Below are 25,647 nucleotides of genomic sequence, written 5' to 3'. Positions count from 1 at the left end.
TTTTTAAAAAAGGAAAATAAGAAGAAAGTAATAATCTTAAAGGAGTGGAGAGGAAGAAATGCCTGGACAAATCCTTAAAGTTTAGCCCTCAGCTAAAGCTGTTATTTTTAGGCTTTCCATGAGGTTAAAGGTGGGGAGGGATTTATTAAAACTGCCAACCTAGCCAGCATGCTATCTTGAAATCCAAATTATATTTATTTTTTTAAAATACTGACCAAATGAAACTGGATTTTTCCACTCTCCTCTCACATAGATAGAATCTCTTCTTCCTTTAATTTTTATATCCCAGAGATTGACATACCTGGCTTATCTTACCTCCCAAACTATAAGATCTTTGAAGGCAAGCTTCATGGCTGATTGATACTTGCTTTTCCCTTCTTCCTTCCCTCTGTAATGAAAGGTTCAGCGCCTGCCCCATGATATGAGCATAGTGAGTGCTGCCAAAGCTGAGGGAGCAGAATGGCTACAGCCCTGGGGAGTGAGGCTGAGAGCTCTCAGACAAAGCGTGATTAGGAATGCACCAGAACAAGGCCAGGTTCTGAAGGAGACATGCAGTCTGCCTGCAGACTGACCTTCCTTTATGCCAATCTCCTTGTCCCAACATTTTGAACCTGAAAGGAAATATACTACCTTTGATTAGTTTTTAAGGAGGAACCTCATAAAAGAGTCGGCTATGTGTGCCAAATCTTTTACATGAAATACAGTGTAACTCATGGCTCTTCATTAGCATTTTATTGGTGCTCTTTAAAACACTTACTGGACAAAACATTCCAGGTTTACTCCTTGTGGTGTATATCACAAAGTGACATGCCAGACACCTACATATTTTAGTAAATTAAACACAGGATTTTTAAAAATGTACTCTTCTGAGAAATACAACTCTTTTGGTGTAGGTGTTAAAATGAATGGATCTTGAATTTCTGAACCATTCAAAAATTTTGTTTGTATTTTAATGTATTAAGTTTTTACGGGAATAAAGCATACTTTTTGATGGATTATTTATTCATAAAAAGGTATCGTGCATAACTGAATAAACTCTAAATACTTTGTTAACATGTTGATCTATTTGTTTAGTTACTATATTTCTTACAGTATCCTTATTGCATTGAAGGTTAAGAGTGGAGTCTGAGCACCCGAGGAGCATTTCTGTCTGTGCTTATGAAGAGTCCATCCTTATGTTCCAAGGGGAGAGAGTATAATACTGACTGGGCAGTTATACTGCCCAGGCCCCAGTACTTCTAAAGTCTGTAACTTGTACCTACAGTAAGTTTACTTTGTCTCTTTGGCTTCAGTCTCTTTCTACAAAATAGAGATCATGATATCTTACTTCAAAGGACTAATGATACACTTGGCAAAACAAACCATCAACTCACACCACTAATAAAATGAAACAAAAGAGTGCCAGTTGAAATGTGACTTATTATTGATTATAGAAATCTGAATCCAAGAAAAGCCTCAGACTTAAGGGAAAGGCAGCATTCCAGTTTATTCCTTTCTTAACAGTTAATCTTGTCTTCGCTGTAAAGTCATTATGATTGATTTACTTGACTTGAATTTATGTGTCTTGTTCTGTTTTCCTCATTCTAGAATTCTGATCGCAGTCTTTCTCCCTCATTGAATCAGATATTTTTGATCATGACTTTGATTAGAAAGGTCAAAGAAAAGCTGTAACTCAACTGTGAATTTATATAGTTAATACATAAAAATAGTAATTTACATATAATTTAAAAAATCTTATTTTGGAATAGGAAATGGACCAATGGAATCTAAATTTCCTTTCATCTATAGGATTCTATGATCCTTGATTAATCTATAGATCTTAAGCAAATATTTATTTGGTAAATTATTCAGTGGTTAAATATGCACATAACTCAAACGATAATTTAAGAGTTTAAAGTCACTAATACTATTTGGAAAGGGCATCAATTATTTTGAAATTGTACTTCAAAACTAAACCTTATAGTCTACTGGAACTAAAACATAGTACCTTATTATAATCCAGCAGAAATATCCTCACATTGATATTGTAACCTGAACGCACCCCATGACAATGGCTAACCTAACTGTAAGAAGACAAGTACATGTATTTCTGTTAGAAAATAGGAATATTAATTTTTACTGTACCTATTTTACTGGTTTATTGGGAAAATCATCAGATAAAATAATGTCTATGAATTCTCTATACATTTGAGAAAGGCTACAATCAATAGAATATAATAGAAAAGACAATATATTTAACAGGAGATACAGATGTAGGAATGATATTATAAAATGATAGACAGTGGGTATTTAAGTTAGTCAACCCAATATTTTCAAATCATAATAATATAGTAATTTATTATCCTTGTAGTTTCCACTTAGACTTTCCTTTGCAAAACTCAACCAATAAGAAAATGTAAATCATAAATTAAGATTCTCACATATCGTGTCACAAATTTTGCAAATACCTTTTTTGTAAAATTTTTCTTTGGAGAGGAAGAGAGACAGCATGATCAGGGGAGGCATAGAGAAAGAGGGAGAGAGAGAGAATCCCAAGTAGGCTGTGCGCTGAAAGTGCCTAGCCCGACACCAGGCTGGAACCCACAAACTGTGAGATCACGACCTGAACTGAAATCAAGAGTTGGACACTTAACCAACCGAGCCACCCAGGGTGCTCCTCAAATACTTTTAATGATTTCTCAGACTTCTGCTACTCTCTTTAGATTACTGCCAAAGTAACAATAGCCACACCCTTTTGAAAAATGTCAACCAACGGGTGCACAGTGAATTCTCAACTTCAGAAAACAAGAGATTATATTTTAGAATAAACTACAATTTTACCATATATCCATCTCTCAACTAGCAGATTTGATATTTAAATACAAATCTGCTCTGCATTATTGTTTACTAATTATAAACATATATATTTTTTAAACATATATACATATTATACATTTAATATACTCACCTTTCCATCTACCATAGTATTTCTATTTTGAATTCCACTAGAACTAATAACAACAGAGTGACAACACTTGACCTCTCATCAGTTCTTTAAATTGGTTGGAAAATAGTCACTCAAAGTTCATTTTTCTAAATGTTCACTTCCTTGGCAACCTAGAGGATCATAAGGGCTTGTACATTTTCCTACTGAAACTGGAAGTGTTTACCAATGAAATGATATTAAGGTTGGTTTTCATTCTCATATGCAATTATTTTATGGAAGGGTCCATGGGATTCTTCACATGCTCAAAGTACTAAGAAAAATTTTAGGCAATGGCAGGGTGATGCTGTGGGAATAGGAGAATGAATCCCAGAATATGGGGCTCATTTTCTCCTCCGGGTGGGGCTAGTGTTTGTGAGCTGGAAGTTCACTCTCCGAATAGTAGTTGGAATGAGGCTTTTCTCCTGTTGGTGCACAATGTAGCTAGAAGATATTCAGGCTTGAAGTATAAGATTTTGTAAATCTGAACAAGTTTTTAAAATAGCTGTGGCTGGATCATAATAGTGTTAGAGTCATATGTAGAGTGACTCACCTCCCCCACCCCCCAACAAATGGTTTATAATCAGTGAATCCACATCGTTTAAGATGGTACATTGAATGGCATCACCCATATCTTTCCATGATATTGATCTAGTATGAGAACCTAAGACCCAAAACAAAGGCATAATTCTGTGAACATGCCTACTTTAATCTTATTTCAAAATTACACAGTGGTCAGCCTCATTAGCAATTGCAGGTATGTGATAATTTTCCGTATTGAATTTCACATTTCATCAAGTTACTAGTTTGGAACAGGTGTGNGTGTGTGTGTGTGTGTGTGTGTGTGTGTGTGTGTGTGTGTGTAAAAGAGAATGTGGTGGTATCAGAAACTATAACATAGCTGGGTTTGAATACATTAGTGCAGGTAAGAAACCATATTGGTCATGATGGTAAATGCAATAAAGAAGATAAGGGAATGCAAAAGATAGTGTGGAGTTAGCAAACAGACATAAAGAAATATATTTGTATAATATATTCTTACATGTTTAAAAGAATACAACACTAAGCCAAAAATGTAACATTCTCTATGGACCATTTTCTCTTAATAAAATATACACCTGATTATATACACTTATATATGTATATATTTATGTGTGCTTATGATTATAATATACCATAAAGCCTCTGATGATGAGGTATAATGCTTACAATTGTGCAAACTTTATGTATTTGTTAATACTGTGCAATGAACTGATATAGGCTGGTTTAAGCAGCTAACCACGAGAAGTTCTAGGGTCAGGATGTGTGATGCAACACTATTATGATCCAGCTACAGTTTGCCATCACTTGATAGTAGCTTTCTACTCATTCTGAAATATGAAAATCAACATTTCTAGGGTCTATAGCTGCCTGAGATTCTAGATCATTTTCATCAGTACAAGTTGGTTAGATTGGGCCTAGAGAATAGAAATGATGTGGAGACCAGCCTATGTTTCTATTCATCTTTGGAGGTGGGTGGCCTATCAATTATCCCTCCCATCCCAACCAGTATATAAGACTTCAAGTCAATGAGAACCAGAGGCAGTAGAAAAGAGGAGCTAGCTATCAATCCAGTTACACTTGTCCTGAAGTTATCAAGGAATGTGTTATTCTGGGGTTTTACCATATTACCCAAATTGCCAAATGGACAACATTAAAATCAACAAGGATGTGGAGAAACCATAACATATCTCACTGGTAGGAATGTGAATTGGTAAAACCATGTTGGGGAAGAATGTAACTAAATCCCATAAAACACAGGGTCTCATAATTCTGTGTCTAATTATATACTAGAAATAGAATGACCAACTGTCCTCGTTCTAATGAGTTTCCCAGATATGAGACTTTCAGTGCTAAAAGGAGAAAGAACAGTGGGACAAGTTGACTTCCCTAAGAGCTGCAAAAAGTGTGACACATGAGCACAAGAAAGCATGCATATGTGTGTCTGTGGTAGCACTGTTAACAACTTTCACATTCATTAATAAAAATAAGAACGTAAAGGGTCACATGGGTGGCTCAGTTGGTTAAGTGTCAGACTCTTGATTTTGGCTTGGGTCATGATCTTATGGTGGTGGGACTGAGCCACTGTGTTGGGCTCTGTGCTCAGTGTGAAACCTACTTGGGATTCTCTCCCTTCCTTTCTCTCTCAAAATAAATAAATAAAAAACTAAGAATGTATAAACCAATAGTTATGTTCATAAGATAAAATAATATAGCGAACAAAAGTATAAATGAGAGCCAAATATAAAAACAGGTTGGATTTCAAAAACAAAATATTGAATCAGAAATAATTTTAGAGAAAATGTTACAATTAGATAAGATCTACAAAATATTTTTAAAAATTTAAGTGACTACTATGATGTTTAAGGATACTAAAATATATAATAAATGTATAAATAATTATCAACTATTAGGAAAGTAAAAAATACACACCACTCACCTTACACAAATTAAGATGGCTGTTTTCAAAAAGATAAATAATAACAAGTATTGGCAGAGGTATGGAAAAAATGGAATTCTCACACACTGCTGGTAGAAACGTAACACTATGTAGATCCATTGGAAAACAGTCTAGAAATTCCTCAAATGGCTAAATGTAGAGTTATTGTATGATCCAACAGTTTCACTCCTAGGTATATACCCAAGAACAATGAAAACATGTCCATGCAAAAAAAGTTGTTCACAAATCTCATAACAGCAATATTATTAATAGCTCAAATTAGAAACAACCAAAAATATCCATGAACTGATGAATGAATAGAGTATGACATACTCATACACTGAAATATTACTTGCAATAGAAAGAAAATGAAGTATTGATGCATGTTAGAACATGAATGAACCCTGAAAACATAGTAAATGACACAAGTTAGTCTCAAGTGACCATATAAGGTGGGATTTCACTTACAGGAAATATCCACAAATCAAGAGAGACTTCAAGTAGCTTAGTGGTTACCTGGAGCTAGGGGATGATGGAAGCTTGGGAGTTATGGCTAAAGAGCTTGAGTTTCTTGCTAGGGTATCAGAAGTGCTCTAAAATGGACTGTGGTAATGGATACACAACTCGTACTAATATACTAAAAGCCAATGAACTATATACTCTAAATTTGGGAAGTACATGATACTTGAATTGTATCTCAGAGAAGTTTTTAAAAAGTCTAAAGTGGCACTTGGGGATAAAAACAACCTCTGAGACAGAAGGAAGAGAACATGATAAGTGGGTCTAACAGGCTTTCAAGTATGTTGACTATGTTTTGTTTCCCAATTTGGTTTATGTATACATGAATATTTGTTACATTATTCTTTCAATAATGTATATTTCAAATGTTCAAATGGACATTCTAATGTCCATCAGATTTTTTCATGTTGGGTGATTAGAATATTGCATTTTTTAAAAGATTTATTTATTTTTGAGTGAAAGAGAGAGAGAGAGAGAGAGAGAGAGAGAGAGAGAGCAGAATCCCAAGCAGACTCCTCTCTGTCAGTAAGGAGCCCAGTAGTGCGGGGCTTGAACTCATGAACTGTGAGATCATGAGCTGAGCTGAGATCAAGAGTCAGATGTTTAACCAAATTAGCCACCCAGATGTCCCTGGAATATTGCCTTTTTCTAAATGTTTTCATTATATGTCATTTTCTATGGATACCATTTTGGACATCTTTCTGAAACTGCCTTCATTCTTAACCTTTCATGTTTGTAACTGTTGTCTTTGCTACTAGAGTGTAAATTTTTTTTTTAATTTTTAATGTTTATTTATTATTGGAGACAGAGACAAAGTGGTAGAGAAAGAAAGAGAGAAGCAAACCATGAGAGACTCTTGAATGCTGACAAAAACTGAGGACTGATGGATGTGGGGGGGGGGATGGGCATGGAGGAGGACACTTGTGGGGATGAGCACTGAGTGTTATGTGGAAACTAATTTGACAATAAACTATTAAAAAAAAAAAAAAAGAGACACACAGAATCTGAAGCAGGCTCCAGGGTCCGACCTGTCAGCACAGAGCCTGATGCGGGGCTTGAGCCCATGAACTGTGAGATCATGACCTGAGCTGAAGTTGGACGCTTAACAGACTGAGCCACCCAGATGCCCCTAGAATGTAAAATTTTTAAGAGGAAGACTAGATATTGTGGATAGCCATTGAAAAACATAGGTAAAAGATATGAACAAAGCTGGTATCAGTGTTTCAACAGGCCCAAGTGAACCTATGACTCTACTAAAGTGTCCTTTATTCTCTTTGGAATTTCATTTGTAACGGTGATATCTTGACCTTTTATTTTAACTCAAATATTATGACTCATAGTGAAGAAAACTCAAAAAATATTAGTATTAATGAATAAAATTAATTCTATTAAGAGTGTGATAAATGTTTTATAGAAATTATATTAATATTTTAAAAATAATAACATAAAATAATGATGTGGCAAGGCATAGAGGAAGACAGTGAAGGGTAGTATAAAATGTCACCCCAAAATATACTACTTTGTCATAAGGATTATTTGAGCTGAAGGCATTTGAGAAGCAGCAAATACAAGAAAACCTCTCAGCTCATCCTCTATTTGTCTAACAACAGAGCATAAATTTGTAAAAGTGTCTCTTCCCTCTCTAACAGGAGGGACAGGAAGTAATCCCCAGAGACAATTCTAAACTTTTATCAGTCCAGAGACAGCACCAGAAAAGTCTACATAATAAACATTGCTGAATTACCCCTAATCCACCATTTGTTTCCCTAAGTATTTGTCTTCCCAGAGTTTTCCTACCTGGAAGCTCAAAGGCCTTTTCCTTCATTTTTTTGCTTCTCTAAAAATGCATTGTTCTTTTGTTAAGACGGTGCATAAGCCCAAATTCTAATCACCCCTTTGCTTTACTTATCACCTGGTGTTCCCATGTGTATGCATGATGCTACATGTTAGGGAACTTCTGTTGGGTTTTCTCTTGTTAATCTGTTTTTATTACTCTAATTTATAGGATCCCAGCCAATAATCCTAAAATGAGTAAAGGAAAGACAAATTGTCCTCTACTACGAAAGTCTATAGCTGCAGAGGGCTCAGCTATAATATGTAAGGATAGAGTAGTAATATAAATCATGTAAAAAATATATACGGCATGTAAGATTTAGTTCTACCCTTTCTTATCTATGAAAAGAAATAACAATTTGATAATATTATCCTACATTTTATCATATCATATCCTTAGTATCTTTCTCTACAGATTCTTGGAGGAACTTATATATTTTAATGGGAAATAGAGGGAAGGGATGTGCTTCTTGAACCAAGATCAGGGGCCTAGTCAATGCTGCTTGGCACCTGCTTCATTCCAATTAGATCATTAACTGACAACCTATTGGGGTCCTTACTGTCACCAACTCATTAATATTTGAAGCCTCCTTTAGAATAGGCACACTGCCAAACTGTGCCTTTTTTTTAAGTTCTGAGGCAATATAGTAAAGGAGATAAAAACATTCTTATGGCATTAAGAAATCCTAGACTTAACTTCCTTTGCTTCTAGCTAGCTGTAAGACCTTGGCCAAGTAACATTACCTCCCTTAACCTTAGTATCCTCCTCCATAAAATGGCTTTATTGATATTGCACTTGAGCCTCAAACTACACTTAGGCCAGTGACTGAGTTCTTTTATTTTTAGTTGTCCCAACTGCTTACCTACCTTCTTTTCAATATTTGACTTCTTTTTAACCTATTTCTGACATCCTCAAGATTTCTGATTGAAATCAGTGAACTCTTTGTAGCTGTTCACATTCTACCCAAGTATAATTTTATTATTTTAGGTTTCTTCTTTATCTTTCTACCAACATAAGATCAAACAAAAGTATCAGACCCTTTTGACAGTGTTTCACATCTCTCTGACGATCCCTCTGTGTCTTTTTCTTAGACAGATTTTCTATGACAAAGTCTCAGTATCACCTCTAACATAAACATACACACACAAAACTAATAGAAAATATTGTTCAGAATATTACTCATAAAATAAGCAGAAATATATTTGGTTAAAATCAATTTTCTCTTTATGAAGAGATAATGCCCATTCACCCAATCTCAAAATAATTGAGTGTATTTTAATGTCCCATCTCATAATAGTTATAACACACATAATGGAAGGCAAAGGACACATTTTGGGGGGGGGCTACAGATCTTCCATTCTTTCCTACTTCTAGAAAGTTGCATAAGTTCCATAAGCAAATGAGAATTTGTTTACATGCTTTTATTTGCAGCAGGCAGTTTTTAAGGCTCTTTAGTGAAAGAAATGCAGTGGCAGTGTCCAGGAAAATAATAACAAAGACAATTGTTGAATTTCTTCAGATGTTTGCCATTAAGGGTACTGCCATGCAAATTGTGTTTGGCTCATTTTATCTTAATCAAAGATCCAAATGCAAAATTCTCAAGGGCATCCTGTGTATTTGCATATGTCTCTTGAGAATATAAGTGTAAATATGCAAGAGAGGGCTGTTTTACTACTTCAGTAAAATGGCTGTAGATTCCATACAGACTGAGGTAGAAAAAGCTGGGGTAAAGAGGTATCAAAAACCGATCTAGGGTCACTCCAGCAAAGGAAAGAAACACTTAAAATTTTAGGTTCTGAAAGTACATACTAAGTATTTATTCTGTTTCAGGATCTCTTTTAGAAAATTCCACAGGTTATCACATGTCACTCCTACAATAATATTATAAACCTCTTAACTTGTCCAAGGCTCTCCATATCTAAAACAACTGAAGCAGGATTTTATGTTGCTTTTGTTTTTGGTTTTGTTTTGTTTTGTTTTGTTTTAAGCAGGCTTCATACCCAGTGTGGAGCCCATTAGGAGGCTCAAATTCACAACTCCACAGCCCCAAGACTGAGTTGGATGCTTAACTAACCGAGCCACCCAGGAACCCCTGAAACATGTTGTGAGTATAGGAATTCTCAATTTCAAATTGCACACCATTGCCATAGCCCTTTAAATACATGTTGTTTCAGGTTTTACTTTATAAAAGCTTATTTTAGGCAGATTCTCAACATTCTAAATAAAAATGGATCAATTTCTATTGGATCTGTTTTATAGCAACACATTAGATCTTAGCAAAATATGAAATGTAAAGTATGAACTTACTTCAGTTTTTTATTGCTTAGCAATTACTTGAATTAACTCAAATAATAGGTTTTCTTATCTCTGCAGATCTTGGCGTTTGAATTTACTAATATTTGGAAGGGTGATATATGACATAATGTAAAACAATACCATATTATCCGCTGGTATCTACATATTGCTAATGGATTGTACAACCTGATGTAACATTGTATACAGCAACGATTCTCCAAAGTCTGCATGCATCAGAATCACCTGAGGGTCTTGTTAAAACATAAGTGCCTGGGCCTTACCCCACTATTTCTATTCATTAGGTCAGAAAAGGAAACTGAGAATTGGCATTAAGAAGTAATAGTGATGTTGCTAATCCAAGGGCCAAATATTGATAACAACTGGAATAGAACATTAAAGGACTGGCCTCGAGAGAACAATTTTTTGTTTTTGTTTTTTATTAGGGTTGGAGGTCAGAGGGATTCAAGAGTTAACCACACAAAATAATCAAAAGGGCAAAATTTCTTGTGGGCATGTAGATGTTGCACAGTGTGGTCGGACATTTTTGAGGCTAAACGAAAGAAGTTAGAACATGGCAGACTAAAGTGATGCGTATTTACCTTCTATGACGGACCTGTGAATGAATGCCAGTTATGGCAACATGTGTTTGGTGGCTTGAACAAAGATTTAATGATATCTGGATGATGTTTAAATTTAGTGAATAGTGTTAAATAGTTGCTGGGTCAAGGGGATGCTCAGAATAAGACACTCAGTTGTGCTAATGCCTGAATGGCAGGTGCTGTTGAAGAAAGACCTAAGCAAACTAGTCTCAATATGATAATTGATAAGACCTTGGTAGAATATATGAGTTCCACTAGGGTTCTTTCATTCTCTGAAATCCTATCAACACTTATGGGCTACCATAGACCAGAATACTGATCAGGACAGAACATTATAAAAATTATATCTCTAACTACACACTATCCTTTTTGGTTCCTATAAAGTAAGCACAAGAATAGAATACAAAATGTAGACAAAATTAAGGGACTCCCCACTGTTTAAGTTATACTCATTTACGTTCTGGATTCAAAACAAAATGTTTGAAGTATCTCTCCCTATACTTTATGGCTCACTCCCCTTACTCTCCCTCCCTGAGAAAAATGCCTTTCCAAGAAAGCTTGCCATCTCCAAGTTACAGGTCTTCTGTTTCATTTCTCCCCATGTGAGCATTAAAATAATAAGAAAACAATTCCCAATTTTCAAATACATAATGTGAACATGATTACCTCTTTCAAGTGGGAGCAATACAACCATAATCTATGCCATTAGACTATTTTTCAGTAATTCTTATAACTGCAATTCCCCAGGATTTCATGTTTAACAGAAAAAGAAGCAATTCATTTAATTCTTCATTTTCTTTATTATTATTTTCAACCTTATTTGTTGATTTTCTACTGTGATTTTACCAAGGTATTATTCCAGATGATCAAGAACTGCCTGGAATATGTAAGACAAAATAGCCAAGAGGAAAGTATATGGAATCTAATTCTCCCCCTTCCTGCATTACTTCCAGCTGCATTTCAAAATGAGAAAATAAGATGTTCCTCCAAGTATTAGCCTATAAAATAGCCATTAGAAAGAGCAGATCATCCATATTTAAAGCTCTTTTTAAAGGCAGCATGCATCCCAGGATAATATTTGGCATTAATCTTATTTAAGGCATCAATAAATACAGTGAAAATGTGCTATTCAGGTGGGAATATGAGAACAGGTTAAAGAAAATGCCCAAACGATGTCAGAAAACTTAATGGTTAGGGACATTCATATGTGTTTTAAGGTAGAAATTCAATAGTATTTATAAGATTGTTGACTATAATTTGACCTTCCAACTGCACTTAACTGCATCAAAAAGAATTCCCTAAGGGCACCTGGGTTGCTCAATCAGTTAAGTTTCCAACTTTAGCCCAGGTCATGGTCACTGCTCATGAGTTTGAGCCCCGCGTAGGGCTCTGTGCTGATGGCTCAGAACCTGGAACCTGCTTCGGATTCTGTGTCTCCCTCTCTCAGTGCTCCTACCCTGCTTGTGCTCTGTCTCTATGTCTCTCTTTCTCTCAAAAATAAACATAAAGAAAAAAATTCTGTAATTACTCAGTTTAAAGACAAATATTTCATCTCTTAAAGGTTACATTTAGTAATTATAAACTATTTTTTTGTCTTTGCATTTCTATCACTTGTCAGTTTTGTGAGACTGAATCACACCATGGAGCAAGGGACAACCAAATCACATTGTACCAAAATCGGATTGTCTAAGCATAATACTGAGATCAACTTAAAATATGATGGCCACCTAGAGGTTTGTTTTATTTCCTTTGTGTACACTTATGAGTGCCCAGTGAGCAAGTCCAGGGTGACACACCACTACACACATTGCACCTTCTTCACATTCAAGGCCTTGCAAACACATGAGTGTAATATATTGTGAATATGCCATAAATTGCTGCATACAAAGTGTTCTTCTGTGACAGAAAGGGCCAGGAAAGCTTAAGGAAGAAACAACTAATAATAAACCCTAAAGAAGAAATGACATCCAAAAGAAATTCAAATAAGTTGAGTGACTGAAGATGAAATTTTGGGACCCAAACACACAGAGAATTTATGATGTTTTCAGACTAGGTAATGACCATGAATAAAAGATAGCACAGAATTGAGGACTGAACCTTTGGATATCTCCATATCTAAGAAATGAGGTAAAGTTAGTAAAAGACACACATAGGTGGCCAGAAAGGTAAATGTGAAAGTATATCCTATGGTACTAAGGAAGTCCAAGAAGAGACTACCTTATATTATGACCACAGAGAGTTCTGGACCAACCACATCAAAAATGAAAAAAAAAAATCCCTAAAAACTAAAAAGCAACTACAGTTGGGGGAAGGGTGTATATGGGAAATCTCTGGACCTTCTTCCCAATTTTGCTATGTACCTTAAGCTGCTCTAGGAAAAATTAAATCTTTAAAAACAAACAAAACACAAAAAACTCACAACCAATGGGTGCATGACCACAAATTTTTATGCTTCAGTCTTCAAAAGTAAATTACTATCAGAGTATCTACTACTAGACACACCCATCCAGAGGGAAGACAATCAGACCATGCAAATGTCTTGGCAAATATCTTAGGGGGAAGGGATGTGGACAGTGATGTGAAGACTAGGCTATTTTTATCTTTGTCCATTGTACATGTATTAAATAAATTCCTATTTGAAGATTTAAAAAAGGCAACTACATATGGGAACCATAGATAACTCCTAGCATTCGATAGAAAAAGTTTTAGTATTTGTTTCTTAAAATACATTACTGAGCTGGCAGGGCATTCATATTCTTTCATTCTTATTTCTCTCCCAATCTTAATTGAGAACTGTTGTACTTCCCTGTATTCATTTTACACCATTGAAATCATCACCACTTTGAAAGCTTTCCAAAAATAATTACATAATATAGGATCAAGTGGGAAAAAAGATCTATAGGGAATATTTCACAGCTTCTCTTGGCAACTGTATCCTCATTATTTCAAGACAGAACTTCATTTACTTTCATGAAGTATGCCTCTCACCCAGCAACTGCACAAAAAAAATCAATTTCTCACATATGATTGATTCCCACTTATAAACCTTTTGAATCCAAATGTGGAATAGTCTTTGCCAGAGATTAGTATTTTACTCTCCAAACAAACAGAAAGTCGTATTCAGAAAATACTTCCTATTCATATTTGTTTTTTCTATGAGAGCAGAAAAATAGCCTTGCCATATCTTTGATTTGCATCCTTGCTTTCTGTCAGTAATGGGACTAGATTTGGTGTTTCCAAGTTGTTAAATGTTTATTTTCTAAAAGCTGCAGAACATACTACAATTGTTTCCTGCTGAGACAGAGAGAGCAATCTGTAGGACTGGAACACAATCTCAAGCTGTTCTTGTTCCAAAACCAGCCTCCAACCACTTGAAAAATACCCGTGAGAATTTCAGTTCCAAATACAGTGGCCTTGTTCCATTTTAATATCTGTCTCCTGTTTTCTGAACAGTTTTGCCTGTGACCTTATGCTCCACTCTGCGAATGTTATAGCCATACATGCTCACAGGCAGGCAGAGAAGAAAATCATGGGGAGTGTCCAGTAATGAAACTGACTTGATGTCAATTAAGGGTAAGTAGGGTAGGTGAGTTGGAGGTAAATGGAGCTGCAGGCTTGGGTAGGAGGATATGGGCCACCAGTGAAGCATAGGACAAACTGACGGTTAGGAGAATTTCCTTGTCCCCTTCACTCCAAAAAGAATCTGGCAACAAGAAAGTTGGAAAGCCTGATGCAAACCCAGAGTACAAAAAAAGAAAGGACTGCAAAAGAATGATAAACAAGTAACTTAATAGCTCCGTCCCACTGAAGGGCAATACCGATGTAGGAAGTGGTCTTAATGGAGACTACGGTTGATGCATGTCTGCCTGGGATGTTTCTACTGAGCAGCCACACATGCAGTGTCAGGCACCTGTATCCTATGGGTTTGCTTGCATGGAGAACAGATGTGAGAAGACTATTGGAGAAAGAGGAGAATACACAGGGAGGGGGGAAGAGAAAGTGCAGAATATTTTCTTTCCTTGCCATAACAAGTGGTATATGAGTTGCACTGTGAGGGGAATTGCAGGCAGGGTCTGAATTACTATTTGTGAATTACTCTGTGAGAACAAGGTACACAAGTGGCACTGCTTAGCTTCCCAAATAACAAAGTGTGACACAGTAGGATAGAAACAAGTAATCTGTCCATGCTTTCAAGGATGTTTCTGAACACTTAAGTGTTCAAATCTTTGAGAGAGCAGCCCTGTCATTTCACATAGGTCTTCAAAGCAATGGCAAAAGTCAAGTACATCCAAGAAGCTCCCAGGCCAAGAGCAAGAAAGACAGTAGATTAAGGGAGGTTATAATGTTTACTGCATGATAGCAATCTCTGATGGACCATCTCAAGGGTACTTGTAAGATACCCTCTGAAGATCCTGGGAAAAGCTTTGCAGTCAGGGTGAAGATTCTGCATCAGGTTGTGATAGGAAAGTGCTTATAAAATTAGATTGACCTTGTGAAGTAAAACATATTATGTAGTTTTAATAGTTAGGGTAATATTCACTATTAAAATCTCCTTCCAATCTTCAACCATTTCTGGCAATCTAAGACAAATGGCAGGTGAGTAAAAGTGGTTCTTAGGATAAATAGCATAAACTGTCCTTGATCATGAGGTATTTGTTATAGATAATGATAGTTTCCACCTATTCCATCTTACATTCTTCTATATCTTAAAACAACTGGTTTGAAGTTCAACACTTGTGTTGTTGTTTTTTAATTAGTTTCAAGTGTACAAAATAGAGATTCAACACTTCCATACAGAAGTTCAATGTTTGTGTTCTCATTAAATGGCAGCACTAATAGCTAACAAGATCTGATTATGACTTGGAATTATATATTCCACATGTAAATACAAAAAGCAGTAAGCATTTTTGAGTAAATAAACTGTACACTATTATCAATAGGACTGATCTCCAGTTTCATTTATTTTGTAGTCTTTATTAAGATACTTGTGTAAGTTATCTCTAGGCTTTCAGAGTCATTCAAGTCAGTCTTACAGAAAAATTGTCTTTTAGGGGAAAAAGGAGAAACAGGATTTCAAGTACTATCAGCTGGGGGTGAGGGTTGGAATATCCCTGCAAGGGACAGAATATGTGGAGGTGAGACATGGTAGTAGAGTGGAGCCTGGTGCTTCAATTCCAGCTTATAGGAAAGTTACAGTGAGGATAACTATTAAACCATACAGCAGGTACATAAGGATAGAAAATTCCTTCTCAGTAAAGAACGCAAAGGCCACCAACAAACATGGAAGATGAAATCTACAGACTTCTGTATATTTATCAAGGTTCCCAATACTTACAGGTTTAACAAGTCATCATTCGGAAGAGACTCTATCCTACCCACAGTAGTGTCCTGTTGATTAGAGGGAAGAAGAACTCAGTCTTTGCTCTGTGGCACTGTCATGAGGAGAGAAGAGGGGTGTTATGGAAGGGGACAGGGCAGTTCACAGACTATGATCATAAAATTAATTTCATTTGGTGCTCTGACATGTTCCTTGTGAAGGATTACTGTGATATCTTCTTACTGTTTTCCCTACAAGCTGTTATCAATGCTACTTGCAATTTTGGCAGATAAGATCCATAAAGTAGTGACATGTAAAGCTCTTCTTGTAAGCCACTCAAGGTACTTTGTGAACATACTCAGGGTATAAATCAATCAGTCAATCCTAAATTTTGTTTCTTTTGTCACAAAAATCAAAGACACTATTAAATTAGTGGTGTATTAAATTTAAGAAGACTGCATCCAATAACTTGAAAGACATTCTAAGAAAATACATATTGATTAGAACAAAACAAGTAGTTCTATTTGGTGAATAAAACAATTTATAAAGAACTGATAACAAGGACAAATGACTTTAGACAGCTCAATGCACAGAACTTATAAGTTCACATTTCACGAATATTAGAAATTAATAGATCCATTAAAGAATGTCAGAGAGGAATTAGAATTGAAAAATAAAGAACAATAAAGGTAATGAGCAACAGTGCTGGAGAATTTTATTATGGTTGATGAAGACACATTAAAACATGGGAGGAAGGCTGGTTCAGATAAGACAAAAGAATCTATAAAATATGGACTAGTGTTACTATTTTGTGAAGGAAGATTAGATGTTCCAAGAGTTAAAATAAACTCCTCTCCACCACCAACACACACATTTTCTCCAGTCCTTTAAAAGTCTTTTTTTTTTTTCAAGCACAGCTAAGAAAGGAGTATTTATTCAGACTCCTTTATTTGTATTTTCTGAATTACCCTTTCTTTTTCTGCAAAATCTAGGAATTATAGTATATAAAATGGCTTACATAAGCAGATGAAATTTTTCCTCCAAACAATGAGATGATATCCTATATGTGAGGGAAAAAATCTTGTTTTGAGTGTTGTTAAAGATAACCAATCACAATGGGTGAGACTTACAAGGGAAAACATTTCACAAAATATTAGAAATGTAGTTTTTGTTTCCTCTTTTAAAAAATAATACCTTCCCTGGATTTTTTTGAAGTTTATTTATTTTTAGAGAGAAGGAGAGCATGAGAAGTAGAGGGGAAGAGGGAGAGGAAAAGATATTGAATCCCAAAGAGGCTCCATGCTGTAATGCAGAACCCAATATGGGGCTCAAACTCCAACTGTGAGATCGTGACCTTAGCTGAAATCAAGAGCCCAATCCTTAACCAGCCGAGCCACCCAGGCATCCTATACCTTTCCTGTTTTTATCAACACTGTATATTCTCATTAAGAAAGAGACAATCAGAAGAAACAAGTTCAAAGAACTAATTAACAGATAACTGCATTACCTATCATCCTGATTCAGTGGTGTCTTAGCAAACCTGTTTTTGTGTGCATGTGTGGGGGTTGTAGGTGGATGGAGATTTATTCTGTAGTGTTTTTCATTTTCTGTGGTAGAGATAACTCCCAGCATGGCTGCTTTCTAGCTCTCAACAGTTTAACAACTAGCTCACAAAATTCCTGAAAATTTATCCATTAGTTCATTCGATCTAATATAATCCACCATTACATACCATTGTGTAAACACCCTGTTAAACTTCACTTCAGAAACTTCAAGATGATTTCATTTAAAAAAAAATGGACAGATAGCTATATTGATAGAGCTTGTAAAGCAAGTAAGTTTATAACAAAGGTGCTAAATTTATTTTGGTTGGGTTTTTGAAAAGAAATGGTGTTGACCTGTTTTTGTTGATTGAGGGGAGTTCCCTGCACTTCTTGGACTTTAATCCCTGTTTCTTCCCCTAGATTAGGGAAGTCCTCAGCTATAATTTGTTCAAATAAACCTTCTTCCCCTTTTCTCTGTGCTTCTTCTTCTGGGACTTCTATGATACGGATATCGTTTTGTTTCATGGACTCTCTTAGTTCTCTAAGTCTCACTTCATGATATAATAATTTCCTTTCCCTCTTTTTTTTCAGCTTCATTAGTTTCCATAATTTTATCTTCTATATCACCTTTTCTTTCTTCTGCTTCTTCAATCCTTGTTGTCACTGCATCCAGTTTGTTTTGCATCTCAGTTATAGCATGTTTTATTTCATCCTGACTAGTTCTTAGGTCTTTGATCTCTGCAGCAAGGGTTTGTCTTGTGTCTTCTATGCTTTGTTCAAACTCAGCTAGTAGTCTTATGACTGTTGTTCTAAATTCTTATTCAGATATATTGCTTACATCTGTTTTGAGCAAGTCCCTGGCTGTGATGTCTTCTTGGCCTTTCTTCTGGGGAGATGTCCTGGTTTTGTCATTTTGGCTAAGTTTCTGTCTTTTGAGTGTTTTAAAAGCTTGTTATGTTTCCTGCACAGAGTGTTCTGCTGTATTAAAAAGGGGTCATACACTGTCCAGGGCCTGACACTTCAGGAAGTGTGCATGCTGTGTGCACTCTGCTATTGCATTTATGCTACTCTTTCCCACTGGTCAGTCCTCTGCAGAGCTCTTCCTTGCTTGCAGTGGTGGAGTGTTTGGACCTTTAACTAGGAGTGCTTTCACTTGTTTGTTGAAGTAATTCTGGAAAAATAGGTGGGGGGAAAACCTGATCTTGAAAAAAAGAGAAAAGTAAAGGGAACAAGAAAACAAACAGAGAATCAAAAATTATAAGTCTGATTTCAAATAAAGAGGAAAAAAGAAAGAAAAGACAAAAAGAAGGAAAAAGAAAACAATAAAAAACTTGATTCAGAAAAAAGAGAGAAGGAAATGAAAAAGTAAACAAGAAATTATGAACAGGATTCCAAAAGAAAAAAGAAGAAGAAACAAAGAAAAAAGAACTGAAGGTGTCATTTTGAAGCACTCAAGCTTCAGTACACTTGGTGCATGGGGATAGCTGGCTGTGCTGGTCTGGTGGAGAGTTCTGCTGCTTTGGCTCAGATTTAGTCCTGCCCCAGGAAATAGGCAGTTGCTCCTCAGTGTGGGGGCAGAGGGGGTGGGATCCTCCCTTGGGGGCCACTGTGTTGCTCTCTGAGGTCCCACTGTGTTGGTGTTGGGGGAAGGATGGTGCCCCCCAATCCTTCCTCCCTGGTTGGGGAATCTCACTAACCTCCCGCCCCCTTCCCTGCTGTTCAGGCAGCCCTCACAGAATAGTGAGAGCAGTTAACTCACCCTGAGCTATAGCTCTTCTGCATTTTCTTTTTGGTGCACAGCTGGGATTCAAAACCCAAAGTCTTAAAAGAACCCTGTAAGACGATCCACTCCCCTCCTCCAGAGTACAATCTCTCCACTTAGTTGATGAAAGGCCTTTGGCCGGCACCTGCAAGGGTCTTTTTTCTTTGGGAAGGCAATAAACCCTCTTCCAAAAGTACGCCAGTAAGGGGAATGTTCTCTCCCAGTGCACTCCAGAGATCTCTACACCACTATGCACTCTGGGGCCAGCTCCCTCCTCTCCCCAGGAGTGCACACCACTGCTCCACTCACAAGAAATGTCATACAGCTTTGTAGTTGAGGCTAAAGTCTGGAATGGTGATGCCTTCCGTTTTGGTTTTCTCCTTCAATATTTCTTTGGCTATTTGGGGTCTTTTGTGGTTCCATACAAATTTTAGGATAGTTTGTTCTAGTTTTGAGAAGAATGCTGGTGCAATTTTGATTGGGATTGCATTGAATGTGTAGATTGCTTTGGGTAGTAATGACATTTTAACAATATTTACTCTTCTGACCCATGAATTTGGAATGTTTTTCCAATTTCTTTGTGTCTTCTTCAATTTCATTCATAGGTTTTCTATAGTTTTCACCATACAGATCTCTTCTATCTTTGGTTAGATTTATTCCTAGGTATTTTATGGCTTTTTATGCAATTGTGAGTGGGGTCAGTTTCTTGATTTCTCTTTCTGTTGCTTCATTATTGGTGTATAAAAATGCAACCAATTTCTGTACGTTGATTATGTATCCTGCAATACTGCTGAATTCATGGATCAGTTCTAGTAGGCTTCCAGTGGAGTCTGTCGGGTTTTCTATGTAGAGTATCATCGTCTGTGAAAAGTGGAATTTTGACTTCTTTTTTGCCAGTTCTGATGCCTTTTTTTCCCTTTTGTTGTCTAATTGCTTTAACCTCTACTACAAAGCTGTCATCATCAAGACAGATGGCACAATAACAGACACATAGGCCAATAGAATGGAATAGAGAACTCAGAATTGGACCCACAAATGTATGGCCAACAAGCCGGGAAGAGCAACCAAAGGAAAAAAGACAGCCTCTTTAACAGACGGTGCTGGGAGAACTAAACAGCAATATGCAGAAGAATGAAAATAGATCATTTTCTCACATCATACACAAAAATAAACTCAAAATGGATAAAGGGCCTGAATGTAAGACAGGAAACTATCAAAACCCTAGGTGAGAAAGCAGGTAAAAACCTCCTAGACCTCAACCGCAGCAATTTCTTACTGAACATATCCCCAAAGGGAAGGGAATCAAGAGAAAAAATGTACTACTGGGACCTCATCAAGATAAAAAGCTTCTCTACGGCAAAGGAAAAAATCAATAAAACTAATAGGCAAATGACAGAAAGGGAAAAGATAGTTGCAAATGACATATCAGATAAAGGGTAGTACCTAATATCTATAAGGAACTCACCAAGCTTCACACCCAAAAAACAAATAATCCAGTGAAGAAATGGGCAGGGGACATGAACAGACACTTCTCCAACGAGGACATCCAGATGGCCAACAGATATATGAAATGATGCTCAGCGTCCCTCATCATCAGGGAAATACAAATCAAAACTACACTCAGATACCACTTCACGCCGTTCAGAGTGGCTAAAATGAACAAATCAGGAGACAATAAATGCTGGCGAGGATGTAGATAAATGGGCACCCTTCTACACTGTTGGTGGGAATGTAAGCTGGTGCAAACCATCTGGAAAACAGTACGGAGGCTCCTCAAAAAATTAACAATAGAACTCCCCTATGACCCAGCAATACCACTGTTAGGAATTTACCCAAGGGATACAGGAGTGCTGATGCATAGGGGCACATGCACCCCAATGTTCACAGCAGCACTCTCAACAAAAGCCAGAACATGGAAAAAACCTAAGTGTCCATCAACTGATTAATGGATCAAGAAGATGTGGTTTATCTATACAATGGAATACTATTTCGCTATGAGAAAGAATGAAATCTGGCCATGTGTAGCAACATGGATGGAACTAGAGGGTGTTATGCTGAGCAAAACAAGTCAGGCAGAGAAGGACAAATACCACACGGCTTCACATGTAGGTGAATTAAGAGGAAGTTAACAGAGAATGATGCGGGAGAAGAAGGGGAAAAATAGTTGGGAAGGGGGGGAAACAAACTATGAAAGACTCTTGAATGCTGAGAACAAACTGAGGGCTGATGGGGGTGGGGGGAGGGGGGAGATGTGCATGGAGGAGGGCACTTTTTGGGATGAGCACTGGGTGTTATATGGAAAACAACTTGAGCATAAACTATTTAAGAAAAAAAAAAAAAAAAGAAATGTACACTTCCAAAACCTGAGTTTGAGCTCCAAACACTGTGTAGGAAAAAGTGAAATGAAATGAAAGTAGAATTAAGTTAAATTAAACTAAATTAAACATTAAAAATAAATTAAAAAACTGGGACACTCTGAAATGGAAGAATTAGCAAAATTGAGATTACTATTTATTTATGAAAGAAACACTACCTAAAACATTTAAATTAAGAAAAGACATTCAGAGTATCATTAAGCTTTTGAAGTCATAATTTACATCTTTATTTTCCAATTTACTAAACAAGATGGACTATTTTTCTTAAATAAGCAGGGATTTTAGAATTCTTACGATTCCAAAGTTTTGTGCTATGATTTTTGCTGGGCCAAGGTTTAGAACATTTTTATTTTCTTCTCTAATCATAATTCCTTAAATTGTTGGATCTAGTTGCAATAATCATATGATATTTATACTCATTAATAATTTTATCAACGTTCTCCATTCTTCGATTTTTTCTTTTAAAATTGATTTCAATTATTTGATTAGTTTCCTGAACTTTATCAATGAAAATGTTTAGTTTTCAAGAGGATGATGTTATAGAATAGTTGCTGCTGTACTTGAATGATACTTATGTGAAATTAATATTATTTCTTCATATTTTCATTTCCTTGCCATTTTGAAATGTATATGTGATCTTCTAACACTTAAAATTTAAATTGAAGGAAATTTTCAGTTTTTTCTTCTTCTGTATTCAATTAAATTTCTGGCACTAAAAGCATTCCACAAAAACAGCATTTTCTATCCCATGAAGTTTGGCTCATACTCCCACTCACCAATATGCCTGAGCAGATAACAAGTCCAGACAGCCCTATTCATTATACAGCATGGAGAGGTTTTATATCAAATGGTATCCCTTGGTCTTCCAATGGTCAACTTTAGTATATCAAGTTTTATGTGAAAAAGTTAACATTTTCGTCATTTGATATCTTTCCTCAATGCATGTAGTGGTGCCACTGTGGGACTTTTGCTCCTCAGCACTGTTTTTTCACGTGCATAACACTTCTTTCATTTCTACTTTGTCTGATGCCAGTTGATTTTGGGATGCCTTTAAAATTATTTTGTTCCATTAACTTTTCAAAGTTTTTTTTTTTTTTTTTTAACAAACCAAACAGTCCTCCAGTATAATCAGATCATGAAGAACGATGGGCATACGTATTGCCCTATGTACATGCTACACTGTACCACTGGACTTCACTTAAAAGAACGTAACTTCTAGAATAAAATTACTGACAATTTCAAAGTGGTGACAGTATAGTATTAAATCTAACGTGAGGTCAGAGGGTACAGGGCAATTTCACTTGTTACATACCCGTGAACCTGACCTGCTGACCACCTTGAGACAGTGTGGATAAAGGAAGTGAATTCTGACAGAATTTGAGCTGTGAAATAATAATTTTCTGTTGCAGATTTAATAAAGACAGGAGAAGTATTCAAGATCACCAGATCTAGAGTAGATATCAACATAGTGGCAAACAAATGCTAAATCTCAGAGGTTATGATTTCTATAGTGATTCACATACACCTTCTACTCCCCATTTCCCTCTTGCCTCTCTCAGAAACTTGGAGTTCTTCTTGTAAAGAATGGGTCTGATGGGAGCTCCAAGTGGTTGTCCATGGAGGCTCTCTAAGTGGAAAGAGGCCATAGACTCTAAGGAGAGACTTGGAAGAGTTCTGTTCATGGTAGGGCAGGCCACCCAATTCATGTACTTCAAGTGTGTTACTGCAGTAGGTTTTTTTTTTTTTCCTATGAAGCATTTTTCTAACTGTAAATCACTAGGAAAATAATAACTGGCAGATTACTCAAAGAGCTAACTGAATTTGTATGTTGAAGGAAAAGGTCATTAACACTAACAATTGAATATAGGAGGAAAGAATAGAATGAACAGCTGAAGAGAGGTCATGGATTTCAGACAATTACATGGAATTCCACTCAGTCATATAAAGACACAAAGTGTGAAAAATAATTTAAAATATTCAGAGTTCAGATGGAGAAGGGACATGACACATCTAATAGAAATTTCAGAAAAGAAGAAAATACGCAAAGGGAGAAGGAGAAATCGTTAACATTCAAAGGTAAAACTGTTATCACAAACATAACAAGAAAATGTGTTTTTGGTCTGGGGAAACCAAAGACTCCACTGCAAGAAAAATAATCATATTCAGGGACATCACAGAAAAATTATGTGGCATCAGAGACAAAGGGAAATGTAATTAGCAAGAAAGAGAAAGATTACCGAGATAGACTTAAAACTATATGAACAGCAGGTGTATTATCAACAAAATAGATGCTAATAAGGAATATATTCAACGTGGGAATTAATTAGAACAATTTAAATTAGAAATAAATATTCAGAATTCTAGTTGAGGGGCGCCTGGGTGGCTTAGTCGGTTAAGCGTCCGACTTTCGCTTAGGTCATGATCTCTCGGTTCGTGGGTTTGAGCCCCGCGTCGGGCTCTGTGATGACTGCCAGCTCAGAGCCTGGGGCCTGTTTCAGAGTCTGTGTCTCCCTCTCTCTCTGACCCTCCCCTGCTCACGCTGTCTCTCTCTCTCTCCTAGAAATAAATTAAAAAAAAGAAAAGAATTCTAGTTGAATTTTGAGTTGAAAAATTTATTACTGTCTAGATTTCAGTAGGGAGTTTATTGAATATAGAACAAAATAGGGTATAGGAAGCAGTGCTGAAATAAGAAATGAGTTAACATTTTAGTAAATCTAAGAATGACTTAATTGTAAAAAAAAAGTTAGTGACCAGAAAATTAATGACATTTTTAAAGAGTCAGGATCTTACTGTATTAGCAAAAATCAAACTCTTTGTAGGATAATCGTGTAAACAAAGATAAAAGATAGGTCAAAGCCTTGAATGAGATATGTATAATGTACTTAACTGACAAAGGATTAGTAACTAGAACACATATGGAATTCCTATGCCATCAATAAAATGCAAAGAACTCAAAAGGAAACAAAATAACTGACATAAAGAACCTTCAAAGAAGTAAAAGGCTAATAAATACATGAAGAAATGTCAATCCTCATTAAAAAGTAGAGAATTGCACATTAAAGTATGTTTTCATTGATCACCATCAAGCTGACCTTGAAAGTTAAAGATCTGATACACAGGCATTTTGACAAGAATTTGAAAATGGAAGCTCTCATGCCTTCCTGACACAAGTATAAACTGCTACAATTTGGAGGGCAATTTATCAATATATATTAGATTGAATGAACATCTGTACTCTGACACTGCAATTCCATTTTTAGGTATACTTAACCTAAGAAATCTATGACAAAAGTCTAATGGAAAACAAATGCTTAAAGCCCTTTATTGAAGCACTAATAGCAGTAGCATAATAATGGAATCAAATGAATATCAATCTGGTAACGGACATACATAGTAGTATACTAATATAACAGAATTCCATAATTATAACACTCAAAATAAATGATCTAATCCCATAAACATCTATAAGAATAAATCTCATAAACAAGATACTGACCAAAAAAAAGCAAGGTACAATGGCATCTGTGATGCTCCATGAGCAGAGAATTCTGTTGGACCCACAATTCATGGAAGTTCAATGAGACTCAGAGCAAACACAAGATAAACATGTAACATTTCATACTTTCCATTCAAATTGGAACTTTATTCAAACATGTAAATAAGACAAGGGATTCTAAGATACATAAATGATCAAGAAGTCTTATCCTATTTTCTCTTGAATTTGTGTTACTTTCTTTCATTAGTCAATCACTTACATAGGAAATGATGATGTAAAAGGAAAGAGGAAATTAGGGCAACCATTATTTACTTTTCCTTTGAGTTCATCCTTACTTATCAAGCATTTCAAAGTGGAGGGGGTTGATAGAATGTGTGTGTATCAAAAGTGAAATGAAAGCAACTGAACTAATTTTGTGTAGACTTTTCAGTAGTCTGGAAAAAATGAAATACATATGTATGTGTA

The sequence above is a fragment of the Crocuta crocuta genome, unplaced genomic scaffold, assembly GCF_008692635.1.
Source record: "Crocuta crocuta isolate KB4526 unplaced genomic scaffold, BGI_CrCroc_1.0 scaffold430, whole genome shotgun sequence".
In the NCBI taxonomy this organism is placed as follows: Eukaryota; Metazoa; Chordata; class Mammalia; order Carnivora; family Hyaenidae; genus Crocuta; species Crocuta crocuta.
This window is presented reverse-complemented; position numbering follows the sequence as displayed.